The sequence below is a fragment of the Tamandua tetradactyla genome, chromosome 1, assembly GCF_023851605.1.
Source record: "Tamandua tetradactyla isolate mTamTet1 chromosome 1, mTamTet1.pri, whole genome shotgun sequence".
NCBI classification, from domain to species: Eukaryota; Metazoa; Chordata; class Mammalia; order Pilosa; family Myrmecophagidae; genus Tamandua; species Tamandua tetradactyla.
In genome coordinates this window covers 80,123,863-80,141,358 of record NC_135327.1, presented here as the reverse complement: position 1 = coordinate 80,141,358, position 17,496 = coordinate 80,123,863, and the positions used below count along the sequence as shown (strand labels likewise).

The following is a 17,496-nucleotide window of genomic DNA, read 5'->3' as shown; positions in this document are numbered from 1 at the left end:
GAAGATTCAGAAGAGATAATTTCTCTTTCCTGCTTGGTCCGTGAGCCTCTCCTGTGGCGTTCATCCAGACCCTCCATCAGAATCGTCAGCTTCACAGCCTGCCCTGCAGATTTTGGACTCTATGTTCCCACAGTTACGTGAGACATTTTTATAAATTTTATATTTACGAATATATCCTGTTGATTCTGTTTCTCTAGAGAACCCTAACTAATACATTGACCAACTATCTACTTGGTAGAAAGTTGATTACAGTAGATCATTTGCATCCTTGAAGGGGTAAAGATTCTTTTTGATTGGAAGAGAACCATATTCTGGGTGCAGCTTTGCTTTCCCTGCCTGCAGTCTGCCATCCAGCACCACTATCAAAGCCTTACAGAGAAATTGATCTACCAGCATGGGATCCTGAACAGCCTGGCCTCAGACCAAGGAAGTATGACAAAATAGATGTGTCAGGGGGTCTCAGGACCATGGAATCCTCTGGTCCTATGACATATCACACTTCCAGAAGCTACAAGCTTTAGAGAACAATGGAATGACCTTTAAGGTTCAGCTGTAGCACCATCTTAGACATGATGCCCTTTGAGGATGAGGCACTGTCCTCCAGGTACATACAAATGCTAAATCGTGTGTGGTGCTCTGATCCCAATAAGTAGAATGCATGAGTTCAAGAACCATGAGGTGGAAATAGTTATGATACCGCTTGTTATGTTTCCCAGTCATGGGGAATCTTTGCTTCCCATTCCTGAAACTCTAGGCTCTACATAACTACAAGTCCTAATTCTTGCCTGGTAAACTTAGGCTCCTTTTGTCAAGAGTCCAGCAGTCAAGGAAAGAAATCTCTGTATTTGCAGGTATAATCGACCTTGCTCATCAGGAGGGGGATGCTGAACATTTTTTTAGTTCTTTCCAGCCCAAATTTTACAAGCAGTAGACAGATGTAGCAGCAATGGCCTGAGAACATCATGACAATTAGGGGTCCATACTTCTCAGCAATGGGGATTCTGAGTCACTCACCAGTAAGCTACAAGCTCATCAGAGGTGCTGGCCAAGGATGAGGGTCAACTAGAATAGGTAATAGAGGGTAGGGATGACAAATACACATTGCAGCCTCAGTCCCGGAACATCTGTTTCTAATGGAGTGGGTGGATCTGGGCAGCATAAGAGAAGGGCAGTAGTAGATGCTGAGGTGGGTTGCCAACATCCTCCCTAGTCTCTTCTGGGAGTTCTGGGTGGGGTGCTGGCTCACAGATGACCCCCTTTCCTGAACGGCCCTCAGCCAAGGGAAACTACCTCTCTCAAGTTCATGCCCCTTCCCTGAGGGCAGTCTGCACCAGTGACTCGTCTCTGTGAGGCCTGGCTTCCTGGCCACAACTGGGACAGCTCTTGGAGCCATTCCAGCTCCAGAGTCCCTCTGCTGCAACTTCATCCTCTACCTAATCTGGCTTCTTTCTTTTTTTTACAGGGTTTTTTCAAGAGCACTCCCCCATGTACATTTTGCATTAAAATCTCTGGGTCTTGGAGTCCGTTTTCTGGGGAAACTGATCTACAACAAATGGATAAATGAGCATTTAAAAAAGAGAGATGGGGGCAGTGTGATGGTGGCTCAGTGGCAGAGTTCTCACCTGCCATACTGGAGACCCGGGTTCGATTCCCAGAACCTGGCCATGAAAAAAAAAAAAAGAGAGAGGGAGAAAGAGATTATCAAGTCCATCTAGCTGAATAGTCTCATTTTCCTGGAAAGAAATCGAAGTTCAGAGAAACTAAAAGATGTGTGCTAAGCCTCATGGTTAGTGATTTCAAAAGAGGGTGGACTAGAATCCTAGCTTCATAACTTTTGGGTCATTGCTGTTTTCTCAGTCTTCTTTCCAGGTCCAGCAGTGTTTCCACTACTTACTTGCAGTGTGATCATGACCATGATACTAAACCTCTCTGAGCTTTGCCTTCCTCATCTATAGGAGAGAATATCACAGCTGCCTCTCAGGGTTTTACAGCCCTTTGCAGAGTGCTTGGCTCATTATCAGCAGTTCTAAATAAATAACTTAATAAATAATGTAGAAGAGCTACTTAAGTGTAGAGCTACCAGTTTTAAATAGGACGTTTGTGGTAATTAGGTTCAGGCGTCAACTCGGCCAGATGATGATGCCTGTTGTTCTGTTATGTGAAATTCATCTTTGGCTGATTACGTTTGCAGTCAGCTAAGGGGAGGGCCTTCCAAATGAGTGAGGGTTAATTAATTAGCTGGAGTCTTAAAAGAGAGAGGTCAGAAGAGAGCCAGGCAGCTCAGCATACTGATCTCAGCACTCGCAGCTCAATCCAGACATTTGGAGATGCAGAAAGGAATCACCCCAGGGAGGACCACTGGGACCCAGAGCCAGGAGAGAAGCCCAGCAGATGTCACTGGGTGCCTTCCTTGCCACAAAGAGCCTCAGATGAGAGCTAGCTGCCTTTCCTCTGAAGAACTATAAATGTTTAACTAAATAAATCCCCTTAGTAAAAGCTAATCCAAAAAAAATTAATAAAGTTAAATTAAAAAGTAAAAATTAAAAAAAAAAAGACAATCCGTCTCTGGTGTGTTGCATTCTGGCGGCCTTAGCAAACTGAAACGTCTTGTTTTCTATCAGCTTTGTCTTTTCAGCACGGTCGTATCTCTGTATGTTCTTCCCTTACTCCCTTGCCTTTCCGCCTCCATGCAAAAAGTTTTTATGGAGGAGAAAGGAGAGAACAGAAGGAGGACTGGAGAAGCAGAAATTCTTCTCTCCAGCTCTTCTGGATGGAGTTGGGGGGGCAGTATATTTCAAGGGTGCAGGATTGGGATTTTCATGAACATTGATGGAGTCACAAGCTGGGTTTTCCAGTGGAGGTAAGAGTTGCTTTCCCAGGCATGGCGGCAAATTTACCTCCGAAGATATCTCATCCGTCAGCACCAAGTTCCAAAGGTCGCAAGAGAGTGCTTAATCTTAGATTAAGTGATTTATCATTCCCCAGTTTAAACCTCAGGTGACAGGACTCTAAGGAATTTAAAATCCTGGCTGGTAAGTCGTGACTACTTCACAACTGGGAACATCCCCACTCTTGTTCCAGCCACTAGATCCAAAAGGAGAAGCATGGGGAAAGGAAGTACATATCCTCCCCACTGCAAAATAACTCACGGATTCAAAATCACTCGAGGAATCTATGGATAATGCAGATTCCTGGCCTTCACCTCCAGAGATCTGGCCCAGGAATCTATTTTGTTGAGTAAGATGCAGCCCAGAAAAGTCTGATGTCTGAGCCACATTCGGAGGCGCCCCGGTGCAGTGTCTCGTGGATCTGAACAGACATCCATGGTGGCCATGGGAAGCAGCCCAGAGCAAGCACAGGGCTGAAGTGCTGACTCAACGCCTGCTCCTGTTTATATGGCAAGGCGGCCCCTCGGGGCCCCATCTGACATTCTAGAGCTGCCCTGTCCAATATCCTAAGTGGGAGCTACAAGCCACACGGACCATGGAGCATTTGAAAAGTGACCAGTCCGACCCAAGAGGTGCTGCAAGGGTAAAAGACATTTTGGATTTCAAAGACTTGTTATCAACAAAAGAAGTTAAACATCTCCTTGATAATTTGTGACACAGCTTGCATGTTGGGTTGGCAATTTTTTAATACGTAGGGTCAAATAAAACATTAATTTTTTTTCACTTTTTAAATAAGGTCACCAGAAATTTTTTAATCACATATGTGCCTTGCACGTGTGGTTCATACTGCATTTCAGAATAGCAAGCACCCCCTCCGTGTTCCCCAGCCCCCCACTGCCCATAATTGACAGGTCCCCTTGGGGAAACTAATGAGTACTATTTATTATTTCCTGTGTGCCAGACGCTGCCTTAAATATCTTACCTGCATCATCTCATTTAACGTTCACAACTACCCTTACGAAACAGTCCCTTCCTCCCTGATAAGGAGGCCCCAGGCCCCCTCCCGTGAAGCTGTGATGTGGTGGTGACAAAAGCACCCTCTTGTTTCAGTCGTCCACAGACGCATCAGCTCCTGGAGACTGAGGTCCCTTTATATTTTACCACTGCCTTCCTAGCCCTGTGGTGCTGGAGAAGGCAGAAACCAATGGACCAAATAAATAAGGCGTGGCCACATTAGGTGATTTGCCCACTCACTGAGTCCCACAGCCACGAAGTGCCAGCCTTACGATGGGAATGCCAATCTCTCTGCAAAGCCCACGCTTTTTAACATCGCCCGAACCAACAACTGCCAGGGCTGCAGGAAGCGAGTATGCAGGGCGAGCAGAACAGACTTCTCTTTTTCTGTTATATACATATATATATATTTTTTTTTTTTTTTCTTCTGCAGGGTTCTGTGGTCAACAACTTTGCAATTAGAATTGGTAAGCACAGAAACCGGTCCTCATTACCAACTGTTAAGAAGAACACTTTGTACAAAACCCAAAACACCTGGGAAGGAGTTCCGTGAGGCGAGAGAGCCAGCATTCCTCCCGCAGCCTGTGTGCAAGGCCTGGGGAAGGTCGAGTCAAGCTGTCCTGGCCCCTTACAGGCCTTTGGAGACAGTCAACGTGCAGTAAAAGCCCACGGACACCAGGTGGCAGTGTGTGACCGCCGGGTCTCAGCTCCCATCTCAGCACCTCACAGCAGTTTTTTTTCCACCACTTCATTGGTTCTGTGAAAAGCCCCTGGAAAGGACTCTTTTCTAGAAAGGACTTTGTCTGAGTGATGAAATAACTTAGCGACATCAGTGCCCACAGCAGCTGCCGTCTGAGTACTTAGAGGCGGGAACCCGTTTCGTTTGCAGTGCAGGCTCACACCTGCAGAGATCTGACTAGAAGAATCAAAACATTCGGCAGAGACACCTGGCTTCCATCACCCAAGGCGCTGAGCCCTGCCACCTGTGTCCTTGTCCGTGACACTGAAGTTTCTTCTCTTTCTCTTTCTTTTACCTAGAAGCAAATAATTTCTGTTTTAAAAAATGAAATGAAGGCAATTAGGGGTAACTCTGAGGGTCAGGTGCCACTCACAGGGGTTCAAATCCCCTGATTCCAAAACCTCTTGGATATTTTCACATGGATGTTCCCACCCTCCCAAGCTCATCGTCCTTACGTCCACCAAAAACTGACTTCTTCCCCAGTGTTTCGCGTTTGGCGGTCTCCCTCTCACCTGTGACCTTCTAATGCTCACCCTCAGCTACTTTCCCTGGCCCTTGCTCTTCCCCCTCACCTAGCCATTCCACCTTCCTCTCACTCACTCATCCAAGTCCTTCTGCCTTTCCAGGCTTATTTCAGAGAGCTTCCTCCAGACGGAGTGTGCTAGTGAGGGTCAGGCATCAACTTGGCCAGGTGATGATGTCCCATTGTTCTGTTGCTGTGGACTTGAATCATTAGCATGCAAAATTCATCTATGACTTTCCATTTGTAGTTGGCTAAGGGGAGTGCCCTTCTGCAATGAGTAACGTTTAATCTAATTAGCTGGAGGCTTTAAAGAGAGAAGTCAGAAGAGAGCTCGATGCAGCCAAGCCCAAGCAGCTGAGCAACCTCATCTCAGCACTCACAGCTCAGCTTAGACATTTGGAAATGCAGAATGGAATCACCCCGGGGAAGGCCCTCAGGACCCAGAAGCCAGGAGAGAAGGCCAGTGGAAGTCACCTTGTGCCTTCCCGTGTAATGGAGAACCTCTGATGAAAGCTAGCTGCCTTTCCTCTGAAGAACTATATATGTTTAATGAAGTAAATCCCCTTATTAAAAGCCGATCCATCTCTGGTTTGTTGCATTCTGGCAGCTTTGGCAGATTAAAACACTGAGTGTGCACCTCTCTGGCAGGCTGTCCAGTGAGTCTGCAAACGAATGGGCTCTGGCTTCACACAGGTGTTAGCACTAATCCTAGCTCTGTCACTGCTCAGGTAGGTAACCTTGGATGATTGCTTTCATCTTTTTTAGCCTCTGCTCTTCAAATCACTGAATCTCCTCATTCCTGGGCTTTTTCTGGGACACATGTGCTAAACCCCCTGGATGTGTGGCCACCATCATGCCTATGCCTTTTCCTTTCGGGGAGCGGGCAATTACACACTTCTGGCCTTAAAGACCTTAGATTTCACTTTCATCCATATTTGCAAAGATGACCTGGACATGAAGTTAAGTATCGCCGCCCAAGCAGCTTAAATGTTCTAAGGGAATAAGGTAGAGGGGAAATGACTAAGGTGTCTGCGGTGAAGAGTGGAATAAAGCAAACGCATCTCATTCAGTCCTGATGACTTCACACATCCAACTCATACCAGGGTCTCTGCCCCATGCAAGCCCTGCATGTTTATCTTTAGCAAATAAATAAATAAAATACAAGCAAAGATGTCATCTTTGGTTCAGATAAATGAAAACCATAGTGACAGCAGCAGAGATGCCTCTTTTAAATACATTTCATATTGCTTCTAAAGTATAGAATTGCAGTTATTTTGGAACTGCTTAAGAACCCCCATCTCCAAAGGCACTGTTTTCTGACTTAGTGTCCAGTCTCTATACAGGCAAACCTTTGTGATATTGCAGGTTTGTTCCATACCACTGCAAAAAAGCACATATTGCAATAAAGTGAGCCACACTATTTTTTGTTTGTTCATCTCCCAGTGCATCTAACTTCTTGTTTTTAGCGCATGGGCAGGGAATTAAACCTGGGTCTCCTGCATGGCAGGCGAGAATTCCACCACTAAATCACCCATGCATCCTACCCAGTGCATATCAAAGTTATATTTACACTATATTGTAGTCTATTAAGTGGGCAATAGCATTGTGTCTTTAAAAACCACATACGGACCTTAATTAAAATATGACAGAGACACAAAGAGAATTGTTGGAACAATGACTTGCTCCATGCAGTTACCACAGCCTTCAATTCATAAAAAATGCAGTATCTGTGAATCACAATAATACTTAAATAATGATAAAATGAGGTTTGCCTGTATGACACTTTTTTTAAGGGAAATATTTCCCATGTGTTGCTTCTGAGTTGCACCTACTTAGTCCTTCCCCGGTGGACCAAGATGGGTTTGGACATGCGCTGTGGGAACTGGGAGAACGCGGAGTACTGGGAGCTGGGCTGGCGTAATTCCAGGACTGAACCACCAGGTGGCAGTAGCAGCATGGGATGCAGGGGCTGAGCACATTTTCAGTTCTGGCCTCTGAGAAAGCACCGTTGAAGGCAAATGCAAGCTGACTGTTTCCCTGTGCCTGGGGTAATACACATTTGGAGGGTGAGGGGATGTGTACAGAGGGAGGCCAGGCAGTCACAAGTTGGTAATTGTGTCCGATGGCTGAGCTTTCTGCAAATATGCCTAGCCCTTCTTAGACATGGGGAACTAGAGATAGCTGTCAAAGCTCAGGAATTTTTCTCTTGCCAACTGTGGGTGACAGAGCCTGCCTTTACACTCAGACGCCCATAGGACCAGGTCTGTTTTCATGGTATATGATGCTTCCTTGCTCACAGAAGCTCTGACTTCTAGACTGGCCGTCGTTGACCTGCTCTGACTTTCTACCTCCCCGTCCCTTGTCGGATATCTCCCATCTAACTCTGGTTCTCCAGGACTAAGCCCAAATCCCTCTGTCAGATGTTCAGGACTGGTACCTCTTAGTCACTGAAACTTCACTCCTATCAGTTGCTTCTATACACGCCCTACTCCAGCCCAACGTGCCTCCTTCCTTCCCCTGCCCACTGGGCCCCGTTCCCACCTCCCACCATGTCCTTTACCACCCCTTCCAATGCTCTATCTTCTGAAAGGGCACCCACCCAGTACCAGTATTTAACTCAGATCCTTGGAAGCCTTCCTGAGGTCTGAAATATTGATAATATGAAAACTTTACCAGGTACTACTAGCATTCTAAAGAATTGGCTCATTCTCACTATGGCTTATTCAGGTCTCAGCGCCATCGTCATTCATTTTACAGATGAGGATACTGAAGCACAGAGATCCCATGGCTGAAGCAAGGAGGAGGAGGAGGGACCATAAATTACACCTCAGAGTAAACGAACATTCTCCCTGCCTCTGAACTCGGAGAGCCTGACTCTGTGCATCTATGACCCATGTTGATCACATCTTGACTTCCAAAAAAGACCTGTGGAGATGCAGAGAGAACTCAGGCTTTGGAACCACCCAATGAAGGCTAAATCCTGGTTCTGGCACTTGCTGGCTGAGCCACCTCGGGCAAGTAACTTTACACCTGCCCTCTTAGAGCCAGTCTGCTGAGGAAGATGGGACCAAGAAAGGTAAAGTAATCCTGAAGAAAGAACAGTCACAGTGTCCTAGCAACATTCCAGTTCTTAGTTCCAGTCTTGCTGAGAGAGGACCCATTCCTCTCTCTCTCTCTAGGCCAACTTGGCAGGTGAACTCATGGCCCTCCCCCCTGGGACATGACTCCCAGGGATATATATCTCCCTGGCAACATGGGACAGAACTCCTGGGATGAGCCAGGTCTCAGCATCAAGGGATTGAGAAAACCTTCTGGACCAAAATGGGGAAGAGAGAAATGAGGAAAAAATAAAGTCTCAATGGCTGAGAGATTTCAAACAGAGTTGCGAGGTTATCCTGGAGGTTATTCTTACACATTATATAGATATCCCTTTTTAGTTTATGGTGTGTTGGAGTGGCTGGAGGGAAGTACCTGAAACTGCTGAACTGTGTTCCAGTAGCCTTGATTCTTGAAGACGATTATATAACTATATAACTTTTACAATATGACCATGTGATTGTGAAAACCTTGTACCTGATGTTCCTTTTATCCAGTGTATGGACAGATGAGTAGAAAAATATGGATAAAAGTAAATAAATAATAGCTAAGATAAGGGATAAAATAAATTGGGTAGATGGAAATACTAGTGGTCAATGAGAGGGAGAAAAAGGGTGTATGAGTTTTTTCTTTTTATTTCTTTTTATGGAATGATACAAATGTTCTTAAAAAATGATCCTGGTGGTGAATACACAACTATGTGGTGATATTGTGAGCCATGGACTGTATACCATGTATGGACTGTATGTGTGTGAAGATTTGTCAATAAAAAACATTAGAAAAAAGATCCCTTTCACCTCCTCCACCACCACCACCAATCTAGTTGGCTTGAATGGATCTCTGTCATTTGTCGCCTATGAAGTCCTGAAGGATAAACCTATGTGAGACCAGGAGACTCCAACGTGCTGTGACCTAAAAACCGGTGAACACTGGTGACCTCTGTCTGAAGCCTCACACGGTACCCCCACCCCCAAAATTGGCCTTTAAGAGATAGGTGAACTCCCTCCATGTCCAGTGTTCTGCAGGAAGAATAGAGAAGCAAATAGCACTGGTGTATTAGTTAGGGATGCTGTAACAAAATACCATAAACTGGGTGGCTTTAAAAAACGGACATTTATTGTCTCACCATTTTGGAGGCTAGAATAGGAAATCAAGGACTCTGTAGGGCCTGCACCCCCTGGTGGCTCTAGGGAACAATCCTTCCTTGCCTTTTTCGGCTCCTGGCGGTCCCAGACACTGCTTGATTAGTGGGGCAGCGTCACTCCAACCCCTGCCCACATCTTCACGTGGCCGCCTCTCCCTCGGTGCCTCTGTCTTCACAGGACCTTCTCCTCTTCCTTTAAGGAAACCAGTCGTATTGGATTTCGGGCCCACCCTACTCCAGGGTCCGTTTTAACTCAACTGATGACATCTGGGGCAACTCTATTTCCCAAAAAGGTCACAGTCTACGGAACTGGGAATTAGGAGGCTATAACATGTCTTTCGGAAGGACAAAACTCAACCTGTGACAACTGGTGATACCTCTGCCAAAAAAAAAAAGTCCCTTACACATTTCATCCATTAGTCCCTCTTTGAAAAGCTAAACCTCACTAATTCATGGGTTGACTGAATTAATTTGGGTCACCTCAAACCACGTGAAGCCCAACCCAGAACTGTGATTAGGAGGGGAGAGGAAACAGAAGATCCCCTCCCCACTTGCAAAACCATAGGCTCCGGGGACATCTGGCCCTTTCTCCGATGCTCCTGCACCCTCCTGTGAAGCCGTGCAGCCCCCTTCTCCTCGGGCCTGGTCTGGCTACTGGTCCTTCAGCACTTTGCTCAGGACTCGCTTTCTCCAGAAAATATTACTGAGAAGCCCCCTACCCCTTTCAACTGAGGTCAGTGCCCCCTCAGCAGCACCGTGCGTCTTCTGCCTCACTCTATTTCTCATCCGCTCCTGGAATTACTGCATTTCTTCTTTTCTATCTAGACTGTGAGATTAAGTCAGAGATTATGACTTTTTTATTTTTAGCTACTTACTGGTCATCAGGATTCAGTAGTCTTTTGAGTTAACTTGCCTCTTTAAAATTGCAACCATCAGCGCTTCTCTTTTTCAGCATTTCTGATTCTCTGGGACACATGTTAGGGTCTACAACCTCTTCGATTCCCTTTCTCCTTACTGTCTCATCCAGCTCGAGGAAACTCACAGACCCTCTTGGCATTACAAGTTTAGAGCAGATCTCTTCTAGAATGTGGAGTAGGTGGAAACTGTAGGGATTTCACCACGGTTTAATTAACCTTATGCACGCAATTCTCACAGGCAGCTCCAAACCTTCTTGAAAGTGGTCCAAGGTTGAGCAAACAAGCGATGTTTTCACAATCCTCGTTCTGGTTTTTTGGCTTCGAGTGCTTGACTCTCTTGCTTGGTAGTTCCCAGAAGATTCTCATTGGCTGACCAGGGTGTGGTGCTGACAACCCAAGCAGAACGTCCCAACAGGGCCATGTGAGGGACAAGAGCCGTCTTGTGGCAGCTGACTTGACATGGCCACATTAACATGTAGAAATTGAGTTGTCGCACCAAGGGAAGACAGCACTAGGAGAGATGGGCTGGTGAAAGGGGAAGGGGTAAAGGCTGGAGGGAAGGGCTGGTGGACAGTAAGGCGTGGGGCAGATGTAGGCAAGCCATGAATACGCAATGATATTTATTGTTCCTATCCACCGCCGTTTTAAAGTTTGTCAGGATGTTTTCAGACCATCTCAAAATGTGTCCACGACAAAACAGTCCTGTGACCCTGTTCACACCTCACCAAAGCTCTGCAGAATGCCCTTCCCTTCGTTCCCAGAAGCCCCTGGACCTTCTGCAATGAGGCTTAAACCTACAGAGGGTGAAGTTGAGAGGGAATCAGGCATCCCTCACATGCCCTGTCCTACATGACTTCATTCCATCCAGAGTCCCTGTTTTCTCCACCCCCAGAACTGTGGCTGCCTGCTCCTCACATGCCGTCCTCTCCCTCCACTGCCTCCAAGGGGATGCAGACCTGGCAGAGCAAGAAAAGAAATGCAAACCAAAAGAAGAGCCTTCTCTTCAGACCAGACGAGCCCCATTATTGTAACCGAGAAACCAGGATTTAAGGGATGATTCTGATTGCTGAATCATTATATAGATATTCCTTTTTGCTTTCTGGTATATTGGAGTAGACAGAGGGAAATACCTGAAATTTCTAAGTTGTAATCCAGCTGCCTTGATCTCTGACAATGACTATACAGCATTTATTTTCTGCCCCTGTGATTGTAAACACTTTGTAACTAAACTTCATTTGTACCCAGCTGTCCAGTTTTTCAACTTTAGAGTCTTGCTATTACTAAAGACTGGCTATAATGTTTATTAATGAAGGGTCTTGGGTCAGCCCAGAACTCACCCAGCCCAAGTCAGAAGTTATCTTGATAACGAAGACTGGATCTAACCAAAATAGGCCTGCCTGACACGCACAATAGCTTAACTTGAACCTACAAGTCACCTATACTTCATTCTGTAATTTTCTTACATATGTTCTGTGGCTAAGTATGTAATCAATCTGTGCATGCTCAATAATCAGATCCCCTCTAATTACATCATCTAGGGCCACTGTGCTCATTATCCTAAAACCTGCCCATCTTTTTCTCTGATAAAACTACATAGTATATTGCAGTTTGGGGAGACAGATTTTGCACTGCTAGACCAATCGCTCTCCTACTATGTGGCTAGTAATAAACTCTTTCTCTGAAACCCTGGTGTCTCCGGAATTGGTTATTGAGTGTGTCCGGCAAAAGAATCTACAGCCTTTGTCTGGTAACATTATCTCATCAAGTTGATCTAAGGGGTAATCAGGAAGTTTGGACACTTCCCCCACTACTGGTTTTACCAGTGCAGAGGTTGACATCCTCTTTGTTCTCCCAGGCACTGTGAATGCGGGAGGCAGAGGGGATGGAGCACAATGGTCTGGCTCCCTGCCCAGCAGTGGTGGACAGAGCCCCTTCATCCATCCATAGTGGGCAAGCAGCGTAGGTGAGAAACATGCTATTTTGTTTTCAAAGCACTGATCCATATTACCTGCAGCTAATAGTGCTCAGTCTGATATGGTGCCTCTGCAAAGCATGCCCGCATGCTGTTGAGCTCTGCACCAGTTCATAGAAAAGTTGTGTTCAAAAGGTTTCAACCTCTTAAAGAAGAATGTGAACCCTAACTTAATTTGTGACTGTCCTATCCTTGACTTTGGCAATTTAAGTGACCTTCTATTACAACATGAGTCTAATTTATTTGCTATATTTCCCATAAATTTCAGTTTATTTTCCATGCTATACATTAAAATTAAAGTCTAAACAATTAAAGCAAAAAAGAAAACATGATCTGTGTTTTCAAGTTTCAACAGGTGGCCAACTGACCTAAGCATGGCAGATGCTGTTGTTTGTCTTCTTGACAAAGGAGGAAGGAGAATGAAGTTCAGACATGTCAGGCAGCCTGCTTGGGTCCAACAGTAATGCTCTAGCGGGAATGCAACACACCGGAGATGGATTGGTTTTTAATAAAAGGGGATTTATTTTGTTAGTTCTTCAGAGGAAAGGCAGCTAACTTTCAACTGAGGCTCTTTCTTATGTGGGAAGGCACAGGGTGATCTCTGCTGGCCTTCTCTCCAGGCCTCTGGGTTCCAACAACTTTCCCTGGGGTGATTCCTCTCTGCATCTCCAAAGGCCTGGACTGAGCTGCAAGTGCTGAGATGAGGTATGCTGAGCTGCTTGGGCTGTGCTATGTTTGGCTCTCTCATTTATGCACCAGCCAATTAAGTCAAACATCATTCATTGCAGCAGACATGCCTCCTAGCCAACTACAGATGTAATGAGCAACAGATGAGGTTCATGTACCATTGGCTCATGTCCACAGCAACAAAAATAGGTGCCTTCACCTGGCCAAGTTGACAACTGAATCTAACTACCACAAGTAAGTAAACAATAATATTAACCATTCTGGAGTCCCCGTGTGCTGCAGGAACTGAGCTAAGAGCTCTGCATGGATATACATCTTGGCCTCACAAAACTATGGCACACTTGCTCATTTATCATTTGAATGCATCCCTTTCTCCTAGGGGAGCTTAGGACCTGAACCACTGTAGCAGGCTGCTGAATTTGACCTGGTTTCCAGATTCTGAAGCCTGTGTTCCTTCAACTGTATCCTCAATACAAGGACTTCAGGGTCATTGCCCATTTCCGTTATCATGCATCAGACCAGTAGCCTCCATGCGCTTAGCTGCTTTTGCCCACTTCTTCTGTTGTTTTGTTTTTAATTTTTTTTATTGTGAAATATATATTCAAACAAGCAATAAATTTCCGAGTACATTTTAACAAGTAGTTATAGAGCAGATTTTAAAGTTTGGTATGGGTTACAGTTCCACGATTTTTCTTCTTTTCTTCTAGCTGATCCAAGACACTGAAGACCAAGGGAAATATCAATATAATGATTCAGCAGTCATCCTCATTTGTTAAATCCCATCTTCTCTGTTGTATTCCTCCTTCCCTCTTTTTTCTTTTTTGTGAAAAATAACATATATACTAAAAAGCAATACATTTCAAAGTACATTGCAATAATTTATTACAGAACAGATTTCAGAGTTTGGTATAGGTTGCAATTCCACAATTTTAAGTTTTTAGTTCTAGCTGCTTTAAGACACTGGAGACTAAAAGAAATATCAGTGTAATGATTCAGCACTCATACTCATTTCTTAAACCCAATCTTCTCTGTATAACTCCACCATCAACTTTGCTCTTTCTCCCACTCTTTAGGGGTATTTGGGCTATGCCCATTCTAACTTTTTCACGTTGGAAAGCACCCGTCGATATTATGGGATGGGGGATGAAACTAGTTCATGTTCTCATACCCATGTATTTTTAAAGACATCTTTGATGTAGAAAAACACTTATCATTAAATGTTATCTGTAAAAAGGAAGACCTAGAGATAAATCACAAAATATTAACAGAAGTTATTTCTGGAAGGTTGAACGTCTGGTGACTTTTTACTTTCTTCTGATATTTTCTTCTATTTTCCATAAAGAATATGTAGTAATTCTATAATAGGAAAATACATGATATATATATTTGGTGTGTTGGGGGACAGCCTGGAAAGAAATTCCCCAAACTACTAAGAATGACTGTCTGTACAGTAGACCCATGAGATGTTTCTAATCACCAGAACTGCCACCGGGTCATCTGAGCTCTAAATACTTAAAGCATCCAAACAACAGAATTGAGGATGAAAAATAATGGTTAAAAAATGAGCAACCATTTTCAAACGGACTCCATAGGGATAATTGGAGACTAATTTGCTATAGTATTCCATGTGGCAAAATAAGGATTTATTTATTTGCAGCTTAATTCTCCCTGCAGTGAAAAGAGGTGTGAATCCCGACGAATAACCATTGCTGTGACATGAAGTAAAGCTCAAAACAGTTGCAGGATGATTTGGGATTGTGCAAATATGGGTGTGTGTATGCATGACTAAAATGCCTTATAAGAAATTCATCGTACTCTGGCTCTTTTGGAATTAAGAAATCTAAATTCTAGAGCTCCTGTTCATCAGGGACAGGTTAGATTTTGGACATTTGGGTAAAATACCATCCACAGCATTTTCTCCCTTGGACTTTTTTATGCCTTTAAGGTAGGTCTGAATGCTGATATCTTTGTAGTGTTCTGTCCTCACTTCTTAGAATGCTGATCCCAGGTGCCCCAGACCCCTCTGCCTTGTGGTCAGGTGGAAGAAGGACTAAGCCAGCAGGCAGGCTCGGAAGGATGAACCTAACTGCTTCCTTCTGTAAGGGCCTCTGGCTCCTGGAGACCTCTGTCCCCCTGGCCATACACGGTTCCACCATGTAGAATCACTTCTAGGAAAAGGAAAAAGAAACGACGATAAAAACTGGCATGGAGCGCTTGCTGCCTGCTGCACATGCTAGGTGTTTTATATCCACAAAATCAAGTCCTCTTTACAATAACTCCGGGGGGGGGTGGGTAGTATCATCGAGTCCATTTTTGCCGAGGAGAAAATTGAGGCTCAGAAGGTACGCAGATTGCATAGCCGGTGGGGAGAGTTTACTGGCACTCCCACCGGGTGAGAGACCAGCTCTCCCACAACGGGCTCTGCCCCGCTTAGCCTCAGACACATCTTGCTCCTCGTGCATTCTCCCTTCTCAGCTCTGGACATCCTTCGGAGGAGAAGCCCCCTTTTCTTCATCCCATTGGTATCCTTATCTGAAGGCGAAACCCCGTGACCAAGTGAATCTAGAATTCTCCTACACGTGGCCGGTCAGGATGGATTAAAGTAAGTTGTTTTCGAAAAGCTTTCCTTTTGGCTGGATGTTAAATCCACTTGATTTAGGATAGCTTTGTGGCATATTTCAAACAAGTTGGAATCATTGCTGTGCTGGAAGCTGTTGGGTGCTCCATTGGAGCAGTGGGAAGTGATAGTAAATCGTCTAAAACTGCACAGCAAGTGAAGTAACCCTGGGTCAAGGCAACTAAGGAAAGGTTGTTCCTTGACCTTCTGTCCCATAGGTCAATGAGATGTTCTGTTCTTTTCCCAATATCTTGACGGCTCATGAGAGAACATTGTTTGTTACTGACGTATAGATGGGACAGAAGAGGGTGAAAAAACGGGCCACAGCTTGTCGTCACCTCAATCCAAGTGTTGTATTTATCTAAGCTTGATGGTGGGGGGAGGCGGTTGGATGGAATTTTGATTTTTGTTCTTTGCCTGAACTTCAGGGGAAATATTTATCAAGATACATCATGACTTCATCTTTGGGAGGATGTGGATCAAATGGGAGGTGTCTCTGGGGCCTGGGTACACGGAACAGTGAGTTTTATAAGCGCAGTAGGGTTAAGACTTGCTCCAACTGTGACTTCCAGTCACCCTGGAAGCCCTGATACACAAGGTGTGGGGGAAACTTCTTATTTGGGAGACTCCAGGCGATCCTGGAGTTATGATATGCACACACACTGGGCTTTATGCTTGTTTGCCAAAATTATTCTTCCTTCTCACCAAGGTTGCTGCTTATTTTAAAATTACCTACCTCTGGGCAATGAATCTAGGTATTCTTTGGATAAACATTTAGGGGACTCAGAATCATCTTCAAAGAAAATGCATGTATGCCTTGACTCACTAAGGGCACAGCACAGACTGCTTATCTTGGTTAGTACTAAAGCTGATTGGGGTTCTTTCCTTCTTCCCCCAGAGCCCTGGTTTGCCTCCAGCCCCGCGCCTCAGCGGGAGAGGAGGAAAAGGGAGGTAGCTGGCTGCTTGTCTCCAACCAAATAGCAACGGAATTCCTTGGCCTCCTGCTCAGTTATCCTCTGCTAGCTGGCTGCCTCCCTTTCCTCTGGGAACTCAGTGAATCACACCTCCGCACGCTTGGCTTTTGCAAGCTCTGAAGGGCTGCAGACTTGTATCTGCCAGCTCGGAGGAGCGGCAGCCGGACTTCTGAGCCTGGATCATGTCGGAACCCTGAGGGCATGAGGCTTCACAGCTGCAGGGGAAGGACGCTTATCTGGAGACAAGGTTGTTTTCAAACTGGGCTGAACTGCTGGCCCTGGCTGCTTTTTTTCTTTCCCAGTTGCCTTAGGGGCCCATGCAGGAGCAGGGGTGTGTGCAGGTGGGCTGTGCAAACAGGCAGATGTGCTAGGCTCTCTTCTGCTTCCTCTTCCCAGACAACCTCAGGTAAGGTACACCTCTGTTTCATAAGCTCTCCAGTTGTCACTTGGGGCATTACAGGACGCCAGGGGTGATGTGTTGGGCTACACCGGGCTTTAACCACACACTACTAAACACGTATTGGGGATTTTCATTTCAATGACTGGGGCAGACAGAACCAGGAGGAAGGTGACTGCCAAGTTACCCCTTTCCCCATTTGACATCAGAAGCACACGATCAAAGGCTGGACCGTTGACAAAAGCAGAGACGGATCAGGTTTTAGTTGCCTCCAATTTGAGTGACTTAAGTCTTTCTTTAAAACATGCAGATTCCATTAGGGCATGAGGAAGAACCCCTAGACATAAGCAGCCCAGTGGAAAAGAGGATGGCCGATCCACGTCCACTCCTGGGCCCCGGCATGGTAAGTGCTTACCTAATTTAGCAGCAGCCTCTCTCCCAAGGACAGGGCCCTCTGGGCAAGGCTGGCCTGCTCTTCGTGGCTGCGGGTGCTCCTTCAAGCTCGGCGAGCAGACTTGCCAGGCAGCC

The 17,496-nt window shown here is 45.5% G+C and overlaps 1 long non-coding RNA gene across 1 annotated transcript; it reads left to right on the top strand.

Annotated features, from left to right (window-relative positions):
- Nucleotides 1–507: 507 nt before the first annotated feature.
- LOC143684991 (uncharacterized) lies at nt 508–1,520 on the top strand. The gene is made up of 2 exons (XR_013176316.1): nt 508–604; nt 1,463–1,520. It is a non-coding gene; the product is annotated as an uncharacterized LOC143684991 (long non-coding RNA).
- The last annotated feature ends 15,976 nt before the right edge of the window (nt 1,521–17,496 follow it).